The 21244-nt window shown below is 43.9% G+C and overlaps 1 protein-coding gene across 17 annotated transcripts in view; it reads right to left on the bottom strand.

Moving 5' to 3' along the window:
* MARK2 (microtubule affinity regulating kinase 2) overlaps positions 1–21244 on the bottom strand; it is a 360709-nt gene that overhangs the window by 329692 nt on the left and 9773 nt on the right. The gene's annotated exons all lie outside the window — the stretch shown is intronic.

The raw sequence follows: 21244 nt of genomic DNA, 5'->3' as shown, positions 1-21244 counted from the left end.
CATCAGCATAATTTCTTCCTGTTTCATTCTCCCTCTCAGCTGAGAGTTGTGCCTATGCCTAAATTGCTTTCCCCACTTCTGCCTCTAGTTCTAACCTTCAAAGGATTTTGAGGGAGACAGTTTATCTGGGAGACATCACAGAAAGAAGCTTTTACAATATCAGTCCCCAACCTAGAACAGTCATTTTAAGACTTCAAAAGCAGTTCTGGTCTTTGTTTTCAGACACAGGGAATTTCAAGAGAAGTGGCAATGGTTTCATCACAGGCTCCTCCAACCCATCCACAAAGACTGAGTGAGTGGCTCCCAAATACTTCTCCTTGCACATTCTTATTTGGGGCAGGCATTACCCAGAAAGGATGCGTTTGCATGTGCAGAGTTTGCCTTCTCTCCCCAGCCACGCCCCTTTACTGAGCCAAAGGCAGTAATCCGAACAGAGATCATCTCGTCTGGTTCTAGACAGTGTTCCCCAGAGATCTGCCGAAACAGCTGGTCACAAAACTAAAATCCCCCTCGTTTGGCCTCCTGGTTTAATTCCACAAGCTGCTGTTAAAAGCCAAACATTTGCGAGTGGCTTCAAATCCACCCTCCCTGAAGGCCGTGATGCTAGCGTTCTATACAGGATGCTATACTTCTCTGCAGTGAGGCACTAGGCTCAAAATCAACACTGAATCATGGTGCTTCACTGAGTCTAGTTGATTTTTGGAAAGCAGTAAACTATCCCCCCACCCACACCCCCATCCACAGAGTTTTGGGCTGGGCCTATACAGCTCCCTTACACATGCTAGGACAAGATAGTCTAGATAGGTCTTTTCCATTCCCAGAGAGTGTCATCGGACATCTGAGGTGGTTGCTGGGAAGAATGCTACTTACCATTCTATGGTAGCCTCCTTTATACACACCCTACAGCCCATTAATACTCAAAGAAACTTGCCAACCCCTTTGACTGCTATGTCCTGTCTCATAACACTTTATGTTATAAAGTGACTTTCACCAGAAAAATCTCAGATCACCTTTAGTCATTAAGCAAACTTCACCCACACCCTAAGAAGTAGGAATAAGCTCCATTTATAACATAAATTGATTCATTAACAGGTTAAGTGGCTTGTTCCTGTGGTTGATGGAAGGATGGTGCAGTGGTTAGTGACTTGAGTCCCAGCTTCAATTCAATGCTGCACCACAGATTTCCTGGGGGCCGGCAGCAGGCATGTCACTTAGTTTCTCTGCGCCTCAGTTCCCCATTTGTACAATGGGGTAACAGCACTGCCATTCACGCAAAGGTTGTGAAGATAAATACACGGTAATAGGAGCACATAAGTAACCAAGACAGAGTGAAAGATACATGACCCCAGTGGCAGGATGGGGAATAGAACCCAGGAATCCTGATGCATTAATCGCCTGCTCCAATTACAAGGTTCCAGCTATATGACAACCCCCTTGGAACATGCCTCGGTCTCAGCCATGAGATCTGACCGGCCCCTTGGTGAGTCAAAGAGGTCGCAGCACATTTCAGATGAAAACCCTCTTGGAGACTGTCTGCATGCCCAGAGCCATACAGACTTCGTTTTATTGGCTGATCTTCACAGCTACCATGTAATCTGAGACTGAACTTTGTGTTCTCCTACTCTCTTCATCTCCTTTACAAAAACATGCTGAGGACACTTTTGCAGAGGGCTTAGCCTTCCTGTTCTACTTCTGCCTCTCAGCAGGGAATGGCAATTTTAAAAGGTGTTCAGAAGGGCTGAACATTTGACACCTTTATAACAATGTCACATCCCCCTACAATGGAATCCTGAATCAACTGTTCCTCCCCACTCCTGGAGCTTGGGAACAGGAATACGGAGGTAAAGTACATTCAGTATTTTAAAAATAGGAGGTTTTAAATTGAATTGTCACAGGAAACATTGGCTTTGTGCCACTCTTTTTAAAGAAGGCCTAGATGGTTTTGTCCCTCTTTATTTATTTTTTAAACCTGTAAAATTTGTATCTATGTTGTGGTAGTGCCAAGATGACCCAGCCAAGACTGGGGGTCCTCCCCATCATGCCAGGCACTGCACAGACCCCTAAATGAGAATGCCCCCATCATCATGCTGGGCACTGCCCAGACATATAGCTAGAGACAGATCTTGCCCCCAAGAGCTTACCATCTAAACAAAGGAAGGATTATTTTTCCCCATTTGACAGATGGGGAAACTGAGGTGCAGAGTGACGCAACTTGCTGAAAATCACACCAGGAGTCTGTAGCAGAGCAAGGAATTAAACCCAGATCTCAAGTGCTATTATTAATATCTGTGTGCCAGTAGTGCCTAAGAGCCCCACTGATGGACCAGGACTCCATTAGGCTAGGCCAGAGGTCCCCAACACGGTGCCCGCAGGTGCCATGGCGCCCGCAGGGGCATCTAAATGCGCCCACATCTTGGCTGGCGGTCGAGCATCTGCCGAAATGCTGCTGAAATTCTGCGGCATTTTGGCGGATGCTTGACCGCTGCCACAGTCTTTTGTCCGGCACTTGCCAGACAAAAAGGTTGGGGACCACTGGGCTAGACCCTGCACAGGCCATCCTTCTGGAAGTATCAAGGCTGATGTTTTCAATTTAAAGACTCAGTGGGCGGAAGGGGCTGTGTCCTGCATCTGGGGAGCTCTCTCAGCCTTAAGGGCTAAAGAGTAGAAGGATGGTCCTGTGGTTAGGGCACTAGCCTAGCACTTGGGAGGTCCGGGATTGAAGTCCCTGGTCTGTCACAGACTCCACATGTGACAGTTAGTTTTATATTTGATATATACAGTCTGTTTCCCTTCCTAGTCTATTTCTATATAACGGGGATAACAGTGCATTGCTCTACCTTACTGGGGTGGCTATGAGGATAAAAACAGTAAAGATGGTGACATGCTTGGCTGCTACAGTTACAATCGAAGCAAGAGGCATTGAATTCTTGCATCTTTTCTACCAAGTGTTTTAATAAATCACTCACAAAAAACTCCCAACACAAATATGGGTTCTAAAAATGAAGGAAATGATTTCTCTCTCTCAACGGTAGTAGGGTTGATGCTTCCCCAGGATTACAGCCTCAGAATATGTTGAGTTCTCTAGCCAGCCATGGAGTCTTTTAGGCCAGAGATTTCGATATCAAAAGCAAATGGAAATTAGATCTTTCAGGCTATTTTTGTAAATCATGAAGCAACAAATAAAGGACACAAATCCAATTCCTTCACCCAGCCCTCCTTCTAGGTTACCTTTCCAACTGATTTCTGTGTCAGCTCATACCCCAGCTCTCTTTAGGGGTCTGTCTTCACTGCACTTAGTCCAGATGAGACCCCCTAGGTCACAGCTTGGCATGGGTACAAGCAGCCACACTGCAGCACCATACCTGAGCTACTCTGTGCTACTGGCGCTTCATTTCCCTGTTGTGTTGCCAGGACTTCTGGGGGCACATCCCATGGTTCTCTATGCTGCGGTAAGATGAGCTGCTCTGATTCTTTCCCAGTGAATCAACAGAGAATCTGTCTGTCCTGGGCAGACATGGGACCTGTGGGAAGGCATGGAAGAACTATGTGAATTTGTAGGTTACCAGCCCAACTGAAAGCAGAACCTGGGCTCTAACCCATAATCACAGCCATGAGTAGCCCAGGCTGAAAGCTCCACTGGGGTGGTTGTCTAAACTGAGGCAAGAGGAATGACTATGGATGGCAGGAGGCTTGGGGCAATTGCAGTGAAGATAAACACACTTTACAAATGTTGGTTAATTAAATCTCAACATCCTGGGAACTGGCTAAATAGGATAAGCATATTTAAAACAAGTAAACCAGCAGCACTGGGAGGTTTGGTGAGTAACCACTTGTTCACATTCCCATCCACACAGCAATTTAGCCCAGCTCAAGTAGCTACAAGATTACAAACCCGGATGCCCCTCCCCCAAAAGTCATATAGCAAAAGTTTAACTCTGTAACACTGCAGATGAAGATGGTGAAGAAAGGAAGGAACTGACTAAGCACTCAATAACATGGGAAGTTTCAACCTACTTGCCTGAGGTGGTAAATGAGATCAGGCATAAAACATGAGCAAACCAGCCAAACAGGTACTTTCAAAACACAGGCAATCAGAACAAATCTCAGCTGACTGGAGAAACAAAAACCTTTCTGGAAACAGATGGAACCTGGCAACGTTAAGTTCAGTTCCTTGGGAATATCAATTGGGAGGGCATTTGGATTTCTGAACAACTCTTCCTCCCCTCGGCAGACACGCTATGGAGGTGGTTTCTGGAAACTCATAATGATACTTTTGGTTTCATAACTTGTGATTGAGTAACCAAACTGTCAACATGTTCAAAAGAAGAGAGTTTTATAAAATCCCAGCATACCAGTGCATCTGTTTGAGGGTCTCATTGAATTATACAAGGGAACGGCTCAGTCATTATATCTTAGGCCTAGTCTACACTACACAGTTAAGTCGACATAAGGCAGCTTACGCCAACCTAATTATGTCAGTGTAAACACTACAGCCTTGTCCTGCCAATGCCAGTGCCCTACTACATCACCTTAACTCCACCTCCATGAGAGGCGTAGCATTTAGGTTGGTGTAGTTAGGGTGATGCAATGTCTATGTAGAATCAGCTGTTGGTTGTCTTGTCCCCACTCCCAGCCAGGCTGCTGCCCAGAGACTCCCCGCTCAGGAAGGCAAGAAGCCTGGGCAACTGCTCCACCCCCTGATCCCAGCTGGGAGTGGGGAGTCAAGAGCCCACTGGGGCAGCCGAACGCTTTGACACTCAGCACCCCTCTCCAATCAGTGAGAGCGCTCCTGGTGAGGACACACACCACTGACAGAAGGAGAGTAGTGTGGACATCAGCCACTGCAGTGGCTGTAACTCAACCTAATATAGGTCGACTTAGAGCTGTAGTGCAGACATGCTCATAGATACTTATCTGGCACCCATCACGGTCGTAGCTGAGAGCCTCAAAATCTTTAATGCATTTATCATCCTTAAACCCCTGTGAGGCAAAGCAGTACTATAATCCCCATTTTACAGACGGGAAACTAAGGCACAGAGAGACTATGCAATGTTGCGCAAGGTTACACAGGACATCTGGGCTAGGAGCACTCTACCTCTCATTTTCCCTTGGCGCAATGGTCTGCTGCAATACAGCCTCTCTCCAAGACATGGAAGGACAGAGACTCAGCTCAAAATGATTTTGGGCAGCACATCTGGTGACTAGATCAGAAGGGACAGATGGACTTTGTGCCTCAGTTTACACCCCCCCTCCTAGTAATCCTTTCCCCTTAACTCCCCACAAGCTAATATTCTTAAATGAAGTTTAAGTGACTGGGAAGGGACTACCAAGCAATAGTAGTATCAACAACACCGGTCACTGGGAAAACTTCTGTGGTCCAGTGTATAGGACACTGGCCTGACAGTCAGGATTCTATTCCCAGCTCAGCCACTGACCTGCTTGTGTTACATTGGACAAGTTACTTCCATTACTAACCTCCTATATGAGATGCTGTTATTGTTCTTACACCATTGGCTCTTCTATAGCACTCTTCATCCATAAAGTGCAAAGCACTTTTCAAAGGAGGTCAGTATCAACCCCATCGTACAGAAGGGAAAACTGAGGCATGGGGTGGGGGGGAAGAATGCAACTTGCCCAGGGTCACCCAGCAGGCCAGTGGCAGGGCCAGGAGTTGAACCTAGTCTCCTGAGCCCCAGTCCAGTACTCTATCCACTAGATCACATTGCCCATACTATGAAGGAGCTCTCTCTACGGTCTACACACAGATTTTACTAGGACAAATTGTTGGTTACAGATGTAACTATATTGGTAAAAAAAAAAGTTAAGTTACACCAGTACAGATGCAGATCTATCAGTATAGCTTATTCCCTCCTTGATGGAGCAGCATAACCACCTTTACACTGGAATATCTGCACTCACAGTAGGGGAGTTGTTAAGCGATGCAACTTGTGTTTGAGACAAGGGCTAAATGCAGTAACTCTATAACCCCAGCCTTGCCATTTCCTTCACCATTTTTTTTTGGGGGGGGGGGGGGGGGGGGGGGGCTTTGTCTCAACCATTTCTGGCTTTATACTAGGAACACTCTCTTCTCTAGTCTCTATAGTCTAGTGCTTATTTAAGGATTTTTAAAGTTATTCCTCCAGAGTTATCCAGAATTCCCTATGAGATGTTGGCCTCAGGATGAATTCCTTTCAAACAGATTTATCTTCAGAGTGTTTGTAACTGTGCCCATGGTGGCCCCACACTTGCTGACCTCCCGTCTAAATGAAGGCCAAAATAATTAGATGGACCCATCCTTCCTCCCCCTTAAAAAAAAAAACCCATACAATACTCAAGAGAAAGCCTGAGGAGCAAAGTGAGGTTTCCACATGATCATTCCAGTGTAAGACAAGGAGTTGATCAAATCTCACATTCAGCAGCTGCCTCAGTGGAAGACTGGAAACCCTTCTTTCCCCTCCCCCCTCCACATTTCCATAAGGCACATGGCCAACTAAAAAGTATTACAGAGAGTTGGGGAGAGGAGGACAGACTCCTGCCTCTCCCAAGAGGACAGAGTGCAAACCCTTTTAAACACACTTGTATATAAATTAAGAGCCTTTTGAGTCCAGTGCCCTGGGCCTTCCTCCATCCTTCCCCTCTCTGGGCAAGCTGCATAATCCTTTTGTAAATACTCCTTCAATTTGCTTTTGACCCTACAATTCTTTCAGGCATCTGCCTTTGTTGTTGTTGGTCAATCAATTCCATCACAATGTCCCGCTGTCCTAACAAACAATTGATTCCATCCAGGACAGCGGCTAAAAGCAGTTTGCTCTCCATTTAGATGAGTGCTGGGCTGGTTGTTTCCATTGGGAAATTTGGACTGGGGGGACCCAAAACATTAATTGCTTAAATGCTGGAGGTACATTCCACTGCAATCTCAATTTGCTACAGTGCTTGCTTCCTCCTCTGAACATTCTACATTGTTGCTGCATGCTGTTCCACCATCACTCACTCTAGAAGTGGCTGCACTGTATGGGGTTAATGGGGAAGAATTGTGAAGTGACATATTACACACATAAATATATGCACACCCTTTATTTCACCTGGTTGTGGTGAAGTTTAGTCAATATTAGCAAAATCCCTTTTAATCCAAGCATCTCCAGTAGTATTAACAGCACGGGATGAAGACTGGACCAGAGGCCTAAAATATCTGTGTTTTAATCCCAACTGTGACACAGGTTTCACCAGTGCAGTAGGCAAATCATGCCACCTCTAAGCCTCAGTTTCCCCATCTGTAAAACAGAGTGTCTACCTACTACATTATAAAAAGCAGGAGGACATTTGAAAAGCTAAGTGCATGGCGTAGGGCTGACCCACTGGAAATATTCTAAGATATTTGACAAAAAAGTTTATTGCCAAATGTGCGTGCTTTTGATGGAAAATTCTGATTTTTGAAATGCTACCGTGATGCCTCCTGGGAGCCACAGTTCAGGTGCCTCATGTCCCCATTCTCCTCTCTGGGCCAGGCTCCCTTGCTCGGCTACATCTCCATGGTGCCCCACAGCCAATGACTGCCATGATGCAGCACCTCCGCTGACCAAAAAGGGAAAGTAATGCATCATGAGAGATCTAGTCCAACCAGGGAGCCTGATCTACAGAGGAGCATGAGGAATCCAAACTGTAACTTCTACAAAGCAACGTGGCATTGCAGAATCAAAAAATGGCTTTTATTTCTTGCCAAAATTTCGGCGAGAACAAAATTTTCTAACCATCTCTGATATGGAGTATTATGCCCTGGATTTGTTTCAGCCTCCATGATTTTCCTGCAAGCACCATATGTTTGCTCCAATTACATCAGACACAAAAATCAGGTATCCTTCCATCTGCACTAAGCAGTAATAAATTCTCGTTCTCTTCAGCAGATCCTCTGTCCCCAGGTGCTTTGAGAGCAAATGATTTGTTCTAATCTTGCAACTGTAATTCTCAAAACAGACAATTCTGGGAATGAGACTAGTTTCTTTATAAGGCTTTTTGGATTTTGAGAACATAGCTCCAACCGATGGAGGTTTTCAGCAGCTCATTTTCCATGAGATGAGAGACAGTGAGGACTGATTTAGATATTCTGCCTTTTCTCCTCAGAGCACTCAACTTTTTTAAGAAATGGATGACAAGGTACATACACAGGAGGCACTTCACCAAGGTGCATGAAAGGTGTTGTTCAAAGAGCAAAGATTGTCACTCACTGTGTGTGTCTGTAAAGTGACTAGCACTGGGCCTGTATCTTTCTTGGGGCACCCAGATGCTACTGTCATATAAATGAATAATAAAGCTGTCAATTAAATGCAGCCTCCTCCGGTGCTGCAGCTGTTTACAGCAATGCTACCAAACATTTAGGACTGGAAAGGAGGATAACCACACCATTGCAAGGGGAAATCTATCTATGAGTTTTTATACTGCTGCCACTTACCATAGTATCAGAGCACCTTCTATGAATTTAAGGTGATAAATTATAATTATCCAAATAAAACAATTTGTCAGGTCACTGGGACTATGTGCTCCTCCTTTGGGAGAAAGCCATGAGATTCCAAGAGTCATACAGTGTGCCTATTTGAACGCTAACCACGTGGAACACTCATAGAAACATCTTGAATTAAAATCAAGTTGACATTGGGATCAGCAAGAAAAAAAAAAAATCACAAAATTTGAGGGCACAAGTGCTCCAGACCTCACATTTTTCAAGTGTCACATGAAGAACATCAATAAGTTACCACAACATGGAGACCTAAGCAACTAAGAAATATACAGGTTGGGATTTGCTTTTTTAAATATGAGCCACGCAGAGCTGAAACTATACAAGCACTGTTTTTGTACTAGGCTAACGGCACAGAAAGCTGATAAATATTATCGGGGCAAAATTACAAGCAAAGGGGGGTATTAAATAATTTAAATATCTACAAGAACAGAGGAACCTATTCAGAGCCTAAATGGTTTATTTAAAAAAAAAAAATGCCTAATGAAGCTTTGACATCTAGTATTTGACACTTCATCATTAAGGGATTGGTTTTACAGCTTGTATTCAGTTGGACATTGGCAGAATGCCTTATCTGCTGTAGTTCACAAGCATTTTTTTCAACGTTTCAAACAGGGGTGGGTTTAAAAAACACGTTTAACAGTATTTCTTCTTTTTAAGGGGTGAAAAAAAAAAAAGGCTTTTATGCCAAAAAACTACTGTGGTAACAAGGCAAAGGCATAGCTTGCCATATGGTTTAAGCTACACAGGACTGAACTTAATTTAGAATTTAACTGCTTTCTGCAATAAATTAAATATGAATTATTGGGACACTAGTTCACTGAAGCATGTGTCCAAAACAGTCTTACCTCAATCTACTTGTCAAACATCGAGTTAGACCAAAACAAAGGGCTGTCACCTAATCAATTAGCATCCATCCCTCTCCAAGGGCAAGATCAGAGTAATTAAGGCAAAGATTTTCCTCCCAAGAAATTCATGCAGTACAGTACTAAGTGCTAAACCACTAAAGGCAACCCATTAAAGATGCTGTTTTCATTAGCAAGAGTAGCACAGCAACCTGCATTCTACAGATAATACAGCAAAATAAGCTAGTCTTTCCCCAAGAACTACCTTGCCTTACAGAAACAGCTGAATTCAGCAGCTGGTTCCTTCACTGGTGCCTCAAGGGGCATCTTAGAAATTAGAAAATCCACCTCAAAGATGAAGAAAATAAAATAACTGAAGAAATAATGCTCAAGGCATGGCTGATTGCCAAGTTCTGAAATCAGCCCGAGACCTGCTTCTGTCAGAGGCTGATTTCTAAAGACCTAGCCATGCTTCAAAGCAACTAAGACAGGGCTCCTGTATCAACTGACCCCCTAATCATGCTCTATAACTGGACTAAAGCCTAAGGGAGGGATGAAACCCAGTCTTCACTGTGAAATTCAACTGTCAGACCCAAGTTCCATGATTCAATTATTATTATAGAAGTGCCTAGAAGCCTCTAGCAGGACCATATTGTGCTAGGAGCAGTACAAACATGCAGCTAAGCTCTAAGACAAGGGATACATCTACATTGCCCACATTACAGCATGGCCGCAGCAGCACTGTGACATGGGCAGTGTAATCAAGCTTTATTGCCGTGGGAGAGCTCTCCCGGTGGGAAAAAACCCCCCATTCAAACAAGCAGTGGTAGCTTTATCTCCTGGCAAAAAAGCACTGTCTACACTGGCACTTTTCAGCACTAAAACTTTTGTCGCTCAGGGGGGTGTTTTTTTCACACCCCTGAACGACTAAAGTTTTAGTGCTGAAAGTGGTAGTGTAGACACAGCTAAGGACTATTTCAGTGTAAGGGCTTGTCTAAATGATGGAGCTTTTAGTGACAAGGCTGCATCGACAAAGCCTTGTCGCTAAAAGTCAGCGTGTGAAAACGCTCTTTGTGGGTACTTTGTCAGCACTTTTGCCGACAAAATACTTCCAGCCCCGCAAGTAGCATTAGCTTTGTTGGCAGGAGAGCATTCCTGCTGACAAATCCACGTTCACGCTGTCACTTGCGTCAGCAAAACTTTTGTCTTTCGCGCGCACGTGCGGGGGGGGGGCCTTTTTAAAATACCCATGGCAGACAAAAGTTTTGTCAACAACTTTGCAGTGTAGACAAGCTCTAAGTGTACTTTAGTGTGGACTAGCCCCAAAACATTCTAGAAAACCCAAGCGCTTACTTGTGCTAGTAGGCAAGAAACCCAAAATCAGCACAGTAAAAACAGAGCTAAAGGCAGGAAATGAGGTCGTATAACTACGTCATTCAGGGGTGTGAAAAAGCTACACCCCTAAGTGACACAGTTAAACCAACCTAATCCCCCATGTAGACAGTGCTAGATATACAAGAGAATACTGCTGTTAACCTAAGTACCGCCTCTTGATGAGGTGGATTACCTACGCCCATGGGAGAACCCCTCCCATCAGCATGGGTAGCATCTTCACTGAAGTGCTGCAGTGGCCTTGCTGTAAACAAGCCCTAAAACTGCAAGGACATTATCGTTTAAGCAGTATGTACAATACAATATGTAATTTGAAGCGGAAGCTAAGAAACGTCCTCTTTCAACATAGCATTTCTTCTTCCACACACGGGAGCTTGACAAATCCAGTATTTAGACCATAAAAAAAATGTTTAAAAATAAATGATACAGAGCATTGAAAATTCAGTTAATAGTACCATACAGAGTATAGGGGGATGTTAGTATTTTGACATTGGATAGCGCATAACACATACAGTCTGCAGTATCCCCAATAGGAGGGTTTAAGGTGGATGAATCAAGATACAGTCAGCAAGCAGTAAGGGTACATCGCTCATACAGGGATTATAGGTAAGCATAGGTATAAATAAGTGGGCCAAGTAATGAGGATAGGATGATCCTCATATGGTGGAGTTCAGTTCGGTTCGGTGCGTCCAGGGGATAAGGTCCAACAGAAGAAGTCTTCAGGTCTCTTCCTCATTGTGGGGGCGCGAAGTCACGCCGGCTCACTCTTGGTATTGGCAGTGGCCGGTGATGTGCTCTGTATAAACGTCCCGGGACCACTGGGTAGCGTCCGAGACCATTAGACGTCGCATGAGCCGTGCGTTGCGATGGCCTACCCCGCAGATCCTCAGTACGTGCTCGTTACAGGGGTCCCAGGCGCCCAGGCCCTGATCAGAGCGTCGGTGTATACCTCATAGCCCTTTGTCCGCAGGGTGTCGTCCCCAAATGCCTTTTCCTTCAACTTTCTGAAAACAGCCTATACAGACTTTTTTTTACCCAGATCTGAAACTACACTATATAAGGACTCTCTTATACTAGAAAAAAGTCACCTCAACTAAAAATTGGATTACAAGGAAGATGTCACACACACTTACATTCACATTTTCCATGTAGCCAGATAATGCACTGAAATACCTCATCTCTTCTCCATTTTAGGGTTTTGTCATCACTAGTAAAAAGGGTTTGTCCTTAACTCGTGTAGCTAATATAAAGTAAAATACATGTGAAGACAAGACAGTTCGTAGTTTTGACATGAGTTAGCAGGTTAGGGTAAAGATATGGGGGACCTAGGTTTACCCCAACCTGCTCACTCATGTTAAAAACCACAAACTGTCTTGACATCACTAGAATTTTACCCCATGTTAGACCATATGAGTTAAGGACAAATCTTTTGGGGGCGGAGGGGCCTGATGAAGATGTACCCTAGAGGGGAACTTAGTTTAGGTTAGACATAGAATTTACATTTTTATTTTTAAAAAGTTTTCAAAATAGTTCTACTCTTAAAGCAATTAAGTTAACACAGGTGCCTTCCCACCAGCATCACAAACCCAATCACAGCATCCTCATACTGTACCCAGAGCCAGAAAGTGAAAACTGGCAGTAAGAAGTGAAAATGACTCATCTGTTTTAATTGTCCAACCTGTGTTAAGTGCAAAAAAGTAAACAGCACGGATGGTTAAAAAAAAAAAAAAAAAAAAAGTAAATTAGCTTAACAGTAAAAGAATTTTTTTTTAAATCTAAGTAGAGCAGGGAAGAATTTTGTAAACATCAATTTTGATTAAAAATAGGTCACTCAAAGTGTGTGTTCAGAACTGCTAAAGTTTGGCACAAACTAGAACTCTGATCCTACAACAGGGTGACCTGATGTCCCAATTTTTGGGTATTTTTCTTATATAGGCTCCTACTATCCCCCACCCCGTCCCATTTTTCACACTTGCTGTCTGGTCACCCTATCCTACAATCAGATCCATGGGCCCATAGGGACCCCCTGCAGGATTGGGGCCACTCATTTGGTTTTCATTTCAGTAGTAGTCTGCACTAATTCCTGCTTGTTTTAGCTCTGTCAACTGTTGAGTTTAATGAACACTGCAGAATCCTAAGAAACATAAGCTAGATGGAGCATATTCAGCTGCTAGTGAACAAAGGATACCCTCCCAAATACTCTCTGGTCTAATTAGGCACTCTCTACACTAGGGGGTTCTCAAACTGAGGGTCGGGACCCCGCAGGAGGTCACGAGGTTATATGGGAGTCACAAGCTGTCAGCCTCCACTCCAAACCCTGCTTTGTCTCCAGCATTTGTAATGGTGTTAAATATATTAAAAAGTGTTTTTAATTTATAAGGGGGGGGGCATTGAACTCAGAGGCTTCCTATGTGAAAGGAGTCACCAGTACAAAAGTTTGATAACTACTTGTCTACACAGTGTTTGTATCCTTCTAGGGTGAGATTTTTTACCCCAATCTAATTACACCAGTACAAGCACAGTGTGGATGCACTAACAGCTTACTCCCAGCACAGGAATAGCTCCACCAAAATAAAGGCATCTCATACTGGTATAACAACATCCATATTGCAGGGAAGGGGTTGTTGTACTGATGTAACTATCCCAGTGTCATTAAGGTAGTACAACTTGTATACAGACAAGCCCCTAGTAAGCATAGCTCCAAGCCCACGTCACAAAACCCACAAGCCAAAGCACCAGACGTTCTGTGAACCTGAACTCCAATGGGCGTTTGTCATTCAGAGCAGAGTCAAATGCAAGCACTCAGAGTTTTTAAAGTGAGCAAAAATGGGCAGCTTCCAAAGGAGGCCTCTGGAATCCAGATAACCACATTATGTGTGACCAAGCACAGAGCAGACAGAAGTCAGGGTACTGGATTTTTCATGCAGAAAAACCAGCCAGAGGGCTAACAGATATTTCTAACTGGGGCCCCAGTCGCCATTTATCTCAAGTACACAGAGTGCCAGGGAGAGGCTTCCTGCACCATGGACATTTTCAGCATTAGGTAGTGATAAGAAAAGTCTCTCATGATTCCTAGTTTATAGTGTACTTACAGGAACTAGGGCAGGGGTGCGTGTGTTAATTCCCTTTACTGCTTCCTGATTAAAAGAATATTTGACATTTCTATAGCACCTTTTATCTGAGAATTTCAAGTGCTTTACAAACATCAACCAATTCTCAACTGCACCAAGAGGAAGCCAAGGATCAGTCCCACTTTAAGGACAGAGAATAGAGAGAGGGGTAAAGCGACTTCCAAGGTCAGACAGCAAGATGGAAATAGAACCACCTCTTCTTCCAAACCTTGGGAAAACACTCATTTTCCAGGACGATTTAGGAACAGTCTGCAAACAGCAAACACTCAAAAGGATCAGCCCAGAATATTGCTGACGGAGCAGCACTTGGACTCTGCATCATTAGCGGCACCTAGAAACTACAACCAAAATCAGGGGCATCCTCTCCCAACTTTGCCAGGCACCGTATGTACAGAGAGAGAGAGTCTACCCCGAAGAGATTACAATCCAAATAGACAATGGACAAAAGCAACAGAGGCACCCTGCAAGTCAATAGCTGAGCTGGGTAAAGAACCCAAGCTCTCCTGACTCTCAGTCCAGTATCCTAGATATTATTAATAAATAATATCTGATTCTTATACAGCATTGTTCATCAGCAGATCTCGATGAGCTTCATAAAGGCAGCAAGTATCACTATTCCCACTTTACAGATGGAAAAACAGGCAGTGACGTGCCTAGTTTCATCTAGAGGGCTAATGGCAGAGCTAGGAACAGAACCCAGGTCTCCTGAGTCCCAGTCTAGTGCTCTATCTACTAGGTCACACTGCCTTCCAAGTTGAGTACCTGAAGCTTTAGCCCTAGTTAGGATCTCTGCCTCTTGCTCTTCATACAGTGATTAAAACAAGGGACTAGGACCAAGTTTCTATTCCCATCTTGGTCAATGATTTGCCCATAGTTACAGTGCAAGTCATTTGCTCTGTGCCCTCATTTGTGAAGTAGGACTAATACTAATCTACCATGCGTGAGAAAGTTGAGACTATTAAAGCTTGGAAAGTGCTTGACTATGTCCACCTTGCATGTCTAAACATCAAGCTTGAAGTCCATGCAGCCCACTCCCCAGATCTTTACTTCATTGCTTGTGCACTGGCAATGAGGTCAGTACAGCACAGCTCCGAGAATGAGCTCTGTAAGCAAACTAAGAATGAACACAAAACATTACTTGTACGTGGATCCAACATAATTAATTGGTATGACTGTCTCTCATGCTTCCCCTTCATTTGCCAGCAACAGTGGTAGATTGTTTAAGACAATAGATATTTAGAATCCAGAGGACTCCCCACAACACACTGTAACAGTATTTAAGCTCAGATGAACAGTAGCTGTGAAATACTCAGATGCTGCTATTATGAACAGATTGGATTGCAGAGCAAAAATAGTTTTTAAAACTGCTGTTTAACAACCTAAGGGCAGGTCTACGCTACAGCTGCAGTAACTCGACCTAAGGTACATTGACTCCAGCTATGTTATTCACATAGCTGTTATTCACATAGCTGGAGTTGCACAGCGTCAGTCAGCTTACCGTGGTAGTGTAGATATAGCCAGTATTCCCTAGAACAGGTGTGAACATTCATCTATGATTAGTATTGTGGTAGGGCCTAAGGGTCCCAGTTATGGACCAGAACCCACTATGCTAGGCCCTGTGCAAACACAGGAGAGAGATTGTAAGCTGTTTGGGGCAGGAACTATCTCTACTGGCCAGCAGGACACAGAAATATGAATCCTCGACATACCAGCCAAGAAAAGAATCAGAAAAGTTAATATTTGTATCAAAGTAGAATCAAGCATTCCCAATCTAGATCAAGACTTCAAAGTGATAGGTGCTATATGTACAGACAGTATGGGGCAGGGGCTAAGGCAAGAATTACTATTCACACTTTACAGATGGGGAATGGAGACACCCAGAGATGGATGAACTCAAAACCATGCAGAGGCCTGGGACAGAGGCAGGAACTGAATCAAGATCTCCTGGGTCTCAGTGCCATGCCTTAACCACAATGCCATCCTTCTCTCTATGGCTTAAGTTTAGACCCATCCAGTAAAGGTCTGGCTTCACACCAAGCTCTGAAAACAAAGAAATTTAGGCTCTGATCAAATAATGCCATAGCCAAGAAGGTAGCAAATGCATGCCTAGGGATTTGCCAATGGTAGGATCTCACCTGAACCATGATGGTACATGGCAATACCTGCCCAAATAAAAAGGAAGACATCTCATATTTTGCTGGAATTAGCTCATGTAACTTAGATCTAAACTGGCAAAGTCAGTTACCTTGCATGCCTTCAAACACCCATCTCCTGGTGAGACATGAAGCCTGCTCGTGTCCCCCTCAGCTAGCAACAAAGCAACAAGGAGCCATTATGACAAGCTACTAGAAAGCACCACACGCTGAAGAGGGGAAAGCAATGCCAGGGTCTTGTCTATAATGGGGTACTGTCCAGTCCTCCCTCTGGAAGGCCTGCCAAGGGTTCCTGCCACCACTGCTGTTTCACCAGCCAGAAACCCAGTGACTGGGAAAATAGAATCCAACAGTACCTGTAGTCACTGCACTATTTCTGCTGATCTCCCAAAGTCAAAAAGTGCCCCGTTCACTAGGATGAGAATTATCCATCAAAAATAAGTTCAAGAGGCAACACACACACACTGAAGGCTTGAGCACAGAAAAGTGTCTTACCTACATCAGAATGTCTTTAACATACAATCTTTGTGCAGATGTTCTTATTCCTGTACCAGAGAGCCTTTTATTGTTTTAGCTTATGTTACTTGGGAAGGGGTTTAAGATGTACTGAAAAAATCCACTCTTCCACCAAAATAAGGGGGAAGGGAAAATTTATACCACTATAACCAGTGTAACTTTCCCAACCAGACATGGCCTGGAGAGAACTCTCCCCCCTCTGTGATTCTCTGGCTAAATTCCATCCCATTACTCTTTCTAATACCCTCTTGTACCACCTATGATATGCTTTGGTCAAACATAAGTTATTCAGCTCAAAACAGAGGTAACAGAGTAAGCTAATCCCTTTTGACCTTTAAGGGTATGGTTTGTGAGTTAGTATAGGCTGTTCTCTGGGTGTCACACCAACCACGTCACATACACAAAACACTCTCTTAAGGTTAGTGGTGCTTTCAGCCTGGGCTAGCTGGCCTAGCTACACATGTTGGTTAAAGCCCAGGTTCCCTTTTCCTTCAGGCTGGTAACTTGCGCACTTTGCAGTGAGCACACAAGCTAAGTTACTTAACTGCTGGTAATCCAATGCCTTCCCTCAGTTCCCCCATGTGCCCAGGAGGACAGACTAGTTCTCCCATAATTCAGTGGGAAAGAACCCTAGAGCTACTCAGCTCACTGCAGCACAAAGAACCATGGGACACGGCCCCCCAGAAGTCCTAATGACAAATACAAGAAAGTGTAGCAACAATGAGAACACAGGGACAGGGATAGAGCTTTGCAGTGGCTGCTCACACCAGGGCTAGTCTAATGCAGGTGTTCAGAGCTAGATGCCAATCACTCATGCTACCTGCAATGAAGATATATGCTAATCTATGAATCTCAAGTAACTCCTTCCTCCCTTTTGGCATTAACACCTAATACATATACTCCACATCAGCTCCAAGATCCACCCTTCCATCCCCACAGCTGGATCTCTTGGTCAAGACCTTATGTCCTGTCTCAACTACTGCAGAAACCGACACACTCATCATCCCTCACCAGCCAATACAAAGAGGCAACCGCTAAAGCCATCTCCCTTGTCTGTCAATTTGGTAACATCACTCCCCTTGCTGAATCCCTTCACTGGCTTTTGATACAGTAATCCCAGCACTTAGGCCAATGGCAGAGCCAGGAACAGAAGTCAAGTTTCCTGAGTCCCAGACCAGCGTTCTATCCACTAGGCCACACTGGATCCCTTGGTACTTGGTCACCTCCTTTAAGGTTTATGTAACTTAGCCCTTCCCTAATTGAGATTCACATCCCCCTTCACCTGCCAACATTCCTACCGTTATGTGCCCCACAGAGTCATCTCTGTGCCCCCGAGCATGGCTCAGCATTCCAGAACTTATCTGCAAGAGCTAAACCCCCTTCATTATAGCGGATCTTCATGATGTGTGTATAAAATTCCCTGCTTTTGTTCCCCTTCCCACACCTTTATCAGCCCTTAGACTCTGAGTGACTAACAGGGACTGGCCGCTCTTGTATGTCTGAAAGTACTTAGACCAGCGAAAGTCAATAGGCAGACCGCGGTCCAAATCCAGACTGCCAGATGCTTTTGAACAGACCCGAAAAATCTTTTTAATTACTTTTTCTTTTTATATAATTATTTCCTCCAGAGTCTGGACCTTGACGATACCGTGACAAAAAATAGTTGACTACCCCTAACTTAGACTGTGGGCAGTATCACAAAGAATGAGAATTTTATACCCTCACTATCACTTCTCCAAACTATACACACTAATATTAAGTATTAGTGAGCAAAGATTTGGTCATACAGCCAGAAACGCACGAGTCCCATTCAAACTAGCATCATACAGGACAGCACATTTCCCCATAGCAAAGAACAGTGAGAGCTTATGTAGCAGTCTAATCTTCAAAGTGCTTTACAATCATTAACTAATTAAGCATGTAAGACTCCAGCAAGACAGGTAGATATAATCGCCCTTTTACAGTTGGGGAGGCAAGGAATTGACTTCCTCAAGGCCACAGAGTGAATAAATCTGTGACGGAGCTGGGATTAGAATTCAGACCACTAGAGCTAAATCATGCAGGCAGACGATGAATAAAGAATACAAAGTGGAATCTAGAACACTTGTAATTCTACAGTACTTCCAAAGAGGATCTTCAAATTGCTTAAAAGTTCCTCCCTTTTTAGGTTAGTTTACCACAATTTTACAGAGTAGTGGACTGAAATTAACTTAGGTTTCTTCCTTTCTCTTCTCAAAAGAAAGATCAAACAGATAATCCTTGGTAGAGCCAGGAATGTGATCTGGGAGTCCTGACTCCCAGTCCCTAGCCTGGAACACTTGATAACACTCAAAAGTAGCAAGAAGAAACAGCACAAGGTTTGGATGTAGAGCACTGGTTCTCAAACTTTTGTACTGGTGACCCCTTTGACACAGCAAACCTCTGAGTGCGACCCCCCTTTCTTTATCAATTAAAAATTTTATATATATTTAACACTATTTTAAATGCTGGAGGCAAAGCGGAGTTTGAGGTGGAGGCTGAAAGCTCGCGACCCCCAGTAATAATCTCGTGAACCCCTGAGGGGTCCCGACCCCCAGTTTAAAACCCCCCGATGTACAGTTTCCTGTGAAATGCATTCCCAGCAAGTTTTTTAAAACGTGCAGTTAATTTACCTAGGGATGCTGTGGAGTCTCCATTACTTGAAGTCTTTACATCAGGATTGGCTGTCTTTCTAAAAGCTATGCTCTAACTCAAACAAAAATTATGGGCTGGATGCAGGAATCATTGGGTGAGGTTTTATGGCCTGTGTTATGCAGGACGTCATATTAGGTTATGACAGCGATCTCTTCTGGCTTTTAAATCCAGGATTTACCAGGGAAACTGAAATTCACAACACTCTAGGTAGGCCTTTACATTTTGATTCGGGACTTCAACCATCTGAGGTCTGGTCACTCAAAAGAACAAGTGCTCTTGAAGGCCTCCTATTCCTCTTCAGACACTCAGATGGTGCCAGACAGGGTAAAGAGACAGGCTACAGAGAAGCTGTTGAGATAATTTCTGCCAACTAGAACAGTTCCTCTGAAGGGAAGGGAGCTACTGAAAACATTTTGCAAACAAACCTACCTGGCTACAGGGAAGAGACAGGCAATGTGCTTTTAGGCCTTAAAATAGCAACAGTGTTCATTCTCAGACTTCCACTGGGGACTACGGCAATAGCTGCTCAGAGCAGCAGTTGTTCCCAAGACAGGAAGGAGATTATTTTTATCAGAATACAAGTCTTTAGCTCAGCTGGTTTAACAAGATAATCCAAAAATCTCTTCTTTAAAGACACTGAACTATGGCCAACTACCTGGGTGAAATCAGCTCAAGTGGACATGCTATGGGGCAGGATGGCTCCTGTGAACCTCCAAGTATAGAAATGTGGAATGGGAACACAAGGGAAGCAATTGAAGCTCCAATAGTTGGAAACTAGGACAGGGCAGAGCACTGGAATATATATTTCAGAGATCGATCCAATCCCTGGTATCTCAAGGTGATGTAGGAGGGATATGGGTGATGTACTCTAATAGGGCTTTTCTGTCTCACTCAGTTGGGATTCCAAAATGGAATGGATGTATTGCTTCAAACTCAGTGGAACTGGCTTTTTATTGCTAACAATCTGCAGAAAAAACCCTTCCTACTCAATGCAGAGCTTCACTTATATGATCAGCAAGAACTCCATGGCCACAAGGATGAAGTTGCAGCAGGTATGAGTATAAGGGCCACTCGCAGAAAGGCCCAGCACGAGGGGGAAATATGGGCCAGTGATTAAGGTACCAGCCTAGGATTTGTGAGACCTCAGTTTAAGTACTCTGCTCGACTGCAAACTTTCTGTGTGACCCTGGGCAAATCCATTAGTGTTTGTGCCTCAGTTTCCCCACTTATACTGCCATGCTAATAGCACTGCCCTGCTATTGTGAAGATAAATACAGTAAAGATGGTGAAGTGCTTACATATTAGGGGGCCGGGTAAGTACCCGACAGTGATTTTGGAGTTTCTTGGTTCAATGGTAGTTTGCAGGGCAAGTTGCTTTAGTTTGTGAATTCCGAGTAGTGCAGCCTCTTTTAGACACAGCCAGTACACTGTCTGCAGAGCTCTGAAGCCAATGAGACAAACCTTAACAGAAAGCTTCATAATGGTACCACACCATAAGGCACACCACACTAGGTGTTTCTTAAATGGAAGTGCCTTGAATTGCAAATTGTCTATATTGCCCAATCTAGGAACTAGGCTCTCATTTCCACGGAAGCCTCAGTCAATTGCAATTCTCCAGCAATTTACAAGGGAACTACAGTTGTTGCTGTCATAAACAGGTAGCTAAGGGTTAATGTTTCTTTCACCTGTAAAGGGTTAAAAAAAGGGAACCAAACACCTGACCAGAGGACCAATCAGGAAACCGGATTTTTCAAAGTTCAGGGAGGGAATGTTTGGGTGTGTGTCTTTTGTCCTGTCTGTGGTCTCTCAGCTCTGAGAGAGGATCTCTCTATCTCCAGACTTTCTAATCTTCTGTTTCCCAGTTGTAAGCACAGGTATAAGACAATACAGGTTTTTATATTGTTTTTGTATTTACATGTGTGTAGTTTGCTGGAATGTTTTAAATTGTATTTCTTTTTGGATAAGGCTGTTTATTCATTTTTCTTTTAAGCCATTAACCCTCTATATTGTCACCTTGATACAGAG

The sequence above is a fragment of the Chelonoidis abingdonii genome, chromosome 17 (assembly GCF_003597395.2).
Source record: "Chelonoidis abingdonii isolate Lonesome George chromosome 17, CheloAbing_2.0, whole genome shotgun sequence".
Lineage (NCBI taxonomy): Eukaryota > Metazoa > Chordata > Testudines > Testudinidae > Chelonoidis > Chelonoidis abingdonii.
The sequence above is the reverse complement of the archived record's forward strand: the minus strand, read 5'-3'. Positions and strand labels throughout refer to the sequence as shown.